This window comes from Theobroma cacao, chromosome 4 (assembly GCF_053813885.1).
Source record: "Theobroma cacao isolate CCN51 chromosome 4, ASM5381388v1, whole genome shotgun sequence".
Classification (NCBI taxonomy): Eukaryota; Viridiplantae; Streptophyta; class Magnoliopsida; order Malvales; family Malvaceae; genus Theobroma; species Theobroma cacao.
The window spans coordinates 34,642,751-34,648,750 of NC_142642.1; positions in this window are offsets into that span (position 1 = coordinate 34,642,751).

Here is a 6,000-nt window from a genome sequence, read left to right on the forward strand (position 1 = left end):
TTTTTCGTATATAAAAGTATTAAATGTTGTTGCCCTCAACGGTGTTGTGACATTTTCTCCAAAGTTGATTTCTCTACATTATCTTTTTGACTGATCACATGTGACTCTTAAGTTCATATATGAAGATTCCTTTACACGGCAATTAAAAGGACAGAAAGTGGTTGGGGTGAACTTTCCTTAATTAGTTGCTGGTCAAAAAAAAAAAATAATCTTTCTTCAGTTGACTATTCTTACAAAAAAACTTCAAGCTAGTGTGAATTTAGTAACGGAGATAATTGTTTCTTCTTTATTTAATCATGATATAAGGAGTTGTTGGTGATATGCCACTTTAAGATGTACGAATTTCACTAATTTCTCTTGTGTGATCTTCCAACGATATTACTTGCCAAACAAGTAGCCGCATGATATTGGAAAATTAAAACACATATAACGTGCGTGACTTTCCAAGAAAACTAGAGCAAATTAATTAAGCCACTTCAAATAATTATAATACAAGCATTTGTAAGAAAATGTCATGTAAATTATTTTTTGAACCACCAAATGAAATATATATTATTCAACCGACTTAGATTCCAAATTTTAATCAAAGGAAAAGATGAGGGATGCTTTGTTTATACTTGAATAAGTTCCTTAGATCAATAATTGTTTTTACATGGATTAATCTATCAAAATTTTTCTTGAAATATTTATGATCTCAAATACTTACTTGCTTAGACAAAACTTGTGTTACCTTTGTTATTAAGTCTAATGTCAAGATCTAAAGAATTTGAAACAAATGAGCTCATGTAACTATAAAATTTCGCTACAACATAAATTGGTTTTAATAACCCTATTTTAGCTGCACTTTTATATTTGCATCTAAAGAATTTGTTATAGTATTTGGACTTTAAGATTTAGATGTATTTTTTATTTTATAGCTCATAAAAAATTTAATACCTTTTATATTTCTTTGTTTTAATTAAGAAATTGGCACTCTTACATCTTACAATCTCTCTTTCTCTCTACATTAAAAGAATATCAATTATTTTTTTCTTTCTATTTTTCACTTTTTATATTGAACACTAAGAATGAAAAATATCTTTCTTTTTTTTTCTTTTCCTTTACTCACCCTTTTTTTTTTCCATCTTTTGAATTTTTCTTCCTTGTTATCAAATATTTTTTGAAAATTAAATGTGCTAATTAGAGCAAAAACCTAACCTTGCAATAGTTTGAATAGAATCTTAAGATAATGTAATACTAGTAAATTGGAGCATTTATCTTCCCAATACCTATCATTTGGGAATGTAGCCTTTGGTAGGTTAATTTTTCAAGTTAGTTATCAATCCCTACAAGAGCCATATGAAAATTAATGCATAGATCGATGACTATATGGAAATATGGAAAATGTAGAAACACTTTTTAAATTCCAATTCATTGGAAAACATCTATCTCCCCTCTATCTTTCTATATCTCTTTCTTTTCTTCCAAAATCTTTCCCTTTCCCTCCTCATGCTTCTCCTCTCTACATTCCAAAACCTCTTTCTTTTCTTTTTTACTTCCTTCGTTCATTGCTTTACCTAGTTAAGCTAATTTTGCTTGTAAAAATCTCACTTGTTTAATCTCACCATCTTTCCCCCAAGAAACTAGGTTTTCGTCTAATGTTACCCCTTTTAGTATAAAACCAGGGCACTCAGACATTCGTGCATGTGCAAACTATGAAGCATATCTGGCTTGAAGTCCTTGTTGCTTGAAAGTTAATTTTGGTTGATTTAATTATGAGCATTTGCTAAGTCGCTTTGAAAAAAAAAAAAAAAGAAATGAAAAAGTCATGCCCATTTCTTCATGGACACTGTTGCTCTCCTTTTCATTTTTTTTTTAAAGATAAAACTGTGTTCTCCTTTTCTTTTAAGAATCTGTTTTAGATCATATATTACATATATAAAAATGTCTTCGTAACAAATATAATCTAAAAGACATATATATTTCCAGCGTGTAGATGCCCCCCTTGTAATGGATAAATGGTTTCTTCTGTACTCTGATGGTTATATGGTTATTTTGGTTTGAGTATTTTGGAGTTTTGTTGTAACTTATATGGATTTTAAGGGGTGTTGTAGCTACTTTAGTATTTGTTTTCTGCTTTTTTATTTTTTTCTTGCTACGTAATCTCTTCATTGCTTAATAAATTTCTTTGATTTAACTAAAAAAATGAAATTTACATATATAAAATGACATGTTGCCTTTAATAATTTGTGTTGTTCCATTTCCTTTAATTGCATCACAAGTTGCTTTCATTTCTGTATATAGTTTATTATCCTATACACCGAAAACTTATGAATTTCACAAACGAAATTAAATGCATCAGGAGTCTATGTAAATTGTAAATAATAATAATTACTAAGTTGACATATTTATTTACATGAACACATCACATGTATGTTAATCTATTTTTTAAAAATTTAAAAACACAGCCAACAATGCATAGAATGTATAATAATAATCTTTTAATATTCAACTACGTTTTTTTTTTTGGCACGAAAGAAGGGGAGCTCGGAAGTGGTGTGAAGTGTGTTTAGTTAATTTTTCTACATTGAACATCTTCAAGCTATTAATTAATAATAATCTATTTTTAGCCCTCCAAGTCCAAAAAACAAATTTTATTATATGCATGGTGCGAATTTTTTAAATGAACATAATTATTTTTTTTATTTTATTATTTAATTAAAATAATATTTTAAATTAATTTTGAACAACTTACTTTAAGTTGTTCAAAATATAAAGAAAAAGAGAACCTAATTAAATTGAAGAGCAAACACATGGGTTGTGTTACAGTTTCGGACCTCGATATAGGTTGAAATTTATGTTCCATGCAATTTTCCTTACTTTCATAATTATTATAATTATAAATACCTATAGTAGTACGTTGACGTGATTTCAATGTGACAGAGAATAAACATTGCTCGATCTGCATATATAAATAAACCCATATAGTGAAATTAATTCGATGTTATTCAAGAGCTAACATTCTTAAAAAAAGAGTAAGCAAAAATCTATCTGATTCTGATATACCTTCAAGCAAAAAAGGTTTATCGTATACATGTTCGTTCATTTAGACTTTTTTTTGGAGGTAGGGAATTCTATTGGTCATGTACAAGTGCTTTGCCATTGTTTCTAGACCTTTTTTTTTTTGGTTTCAAATAAAAAATATTTAGGTATATTCTCAAAATTGCATTATTAATTAGCCTTTATATTAGATTATGTTAGTTTTTTTAAAAGGCAATGGAATTTTATTAGAATCTTAGAAAAGTTTAGCTTCCTCGAGCCTAAGAAGAAAAAAAGATAAAGAAACGCCCCAAATACAAAAATTACAAAAAGGCAAAAGAATGTCTTATAGGAAAAATCTTTACTTTTGCCAACCCATTTGTAGTAGTAAAAAAAGGAGAAGAAGAGAAAGATAGAAAAAAATAGTAAAAAAAAGAAAGGAAAAAGAAAAAGGAAAAAATTGGAATAAAAAGGAAAAGGGGATGGCCTGAATCCACCATTTTGTATGCTTGTATAGACATTTTCTGATGGCTGATTCATTTTGAACTGTTTTGACTTTTCTTTTATTTCTTTTCTTTGATGGAGAGGCTCATGATGCCTTCTTTTTTCACAAGGCTTTCTTTCATTGGGGTCTTTTTTGGCTGTGGGGGGAGGGTGGGTTCTTGACCATTTTGCCCTTTGGATGTGTTTTGGGTGGGAGTTTGAGGTTGCGGGAGTCTTGAGAGACTCACTGGAGTTGTGTTTTTGGTGTGGGGAGAGGGGGTGTGCAATTTGTGTCCACCTAGGAGAGTGTAGTGTCTTGTTGTTAGGGGACTTTGGTTTCTATTTTATTCCACGCTTGTAAAGTTCTAGGAACGGGAACCTTTGGCCTTTTACTTCAGATGAATACTATCACACCAACTTTAGGTAGTAGGTTCATAGGTTTGGTCTCTGTCTTCTCTAGATGCAGGGGTGTCATCTTTTCTTTCTGCAATTGAATTGACGTGATCTATGTGCATGGTGAGTCATTGAGCTTTTTTGCTCGTGGAACGGTTTGATGAAGTGATGGATCTCTTGGCATGGCTTTCTCATGTCTTTCTGCTAGCTCTGGTTCATCTTTTACGTCTCATTGTTTTACTGATTGAAGAAGATGGCTTCTTTGTGCTTTTCGCTGGTGAACCTCTGTCTCTGTCGCTTCTGATGGCTCGGGGTGGTTGTGGGGGTTAGGATTGTGGACTCTCTTTCTGGCGAAGATGTTTTTGCCTTTCTGATGCCTTTCTCATGGTCACAGGGCTTTTCTGCATGGTTGTTTTTGTGCTGCGGAGCAGCCATCTAGTTTGTATTGGCTGGCTCACTTTGTGTAATTTAATCACTGTTTTACACCTATACCGGGTTTCTAGGGCCATGGAAGTCTTTGACGTAACAGGTTAGAGACTTGAAATGATATACCGGTATTAAGGTTGAATAAATTCACATTTAAAAAAAAGAATATGCTTGAATGATAGACCTAAATTTGTACATTTATAACTCTCAATATGATTCATAATATGTTTCATCAGTCAAGAAACAGTAGAATGATCGTTAACTCAAAGAATTGCATTGCTAGAGTCACTTTCGATAATGAACAAATGGGAAGTAGCTCAAGGTTATGAAGTGAAAAATAAAAAAACCTTCCTTTATTGCCATGAATTCAACATAGTTAAAGTCTTCTTCGCCAATAGATCATGCCATTTGTAGCTTGATTGTACACTTGACACTTTTATGCGTTTGGATACTTGCGCTTTGAAGTTTGAAACCATTATGGTGGCTGTGGGCATTTAGTATGCAAGTATTGAATTTGACAATTTAATGAAACCCTTATGAAGTTATGACTAAGCAATTGATGCCAAAGGGGAATGGAACTGTAAATGCTTGAAATTAAATGTGAGACTGATGTGGAGTGATGAACTCAAGGCCGCGGGATATATATTGAGGGTTGGAGGTGCTGTAAATGTTGAATATTAAGGGAAAATGAGAGGCCATTAGTTAACATAACTGCATGATATCAGGTTGAAATGGTTAACAGTGCAATTGGAAATGCAGTGTAATTCGAAAGCTTGACACTGTAGGGTGGGGAAATAATCACAAACGTGAGGAATAAAATGAAATCTTTACATTAGTTGAAAGCCCTTGAGTGGAGTACAAACATTGAGGAGGCTCAGGGGTGGACAGCTATTACGTAAGTGTGGGCAGTACCACAACAGAGATCACTCGCAGCAAGGAGATTGCATGGCGGCCCCAAAAACGAATTATCTTAAATTCAATGTGAATGGAGGTGTGCTTAGAGACAGTTCAGGAGGGTACAAGGTATGTTTAGGGCTTTGGTAAGGTATAGTGGCATCAATGGAAAACTTGAATTTGGCGATTTTGCATGGATATACTATCTATTTAGATCTGGGGCATAACTATGCAAAATTGCTTGTTTATTTATGGAGGAAAGAGGGATGGAGGAGCTGGAACATAATGGTGGATTGACCTGGGATGTTTTCAAGCTGGTGGCTGCTATATGAAATTGAGAGATAGCATGGAACCCTCACAAGGGGAAAACCGTGGAAAAATATTGTTGAGGTATGATTGCAAAAAGAGCGGAGACATCAAGACAGTAGGTGATTGATTATTTTGGATTGGAAAGTGTTGGAGACTTTTGTATTTTTGAGGCTGCTTGTGATTTAATAAGATTGGTATGGGGTTATTGGTGATTTATGGGTGTCGAAACAGATGCTATGTTGAGTTTGTGTTTCCAATTTTGGAGGGCAAGCAAGCGCAACTAGAATGGATTGGGGTCAAGTCCGTAGATTGTCATAGGCAGTACTAGGTGCGACCCTTTATGTTGTCTTACTATGTAAAGGGATACATGGGTGATTAATGACTAATGTGTTGGTGAAGGAAACTTTTTTGGAAGGCTTTTACCTGTAAATAGAAGGTTGAACTTCTGTGTTCGGTTTTCCAAGGTTTATGTATCAG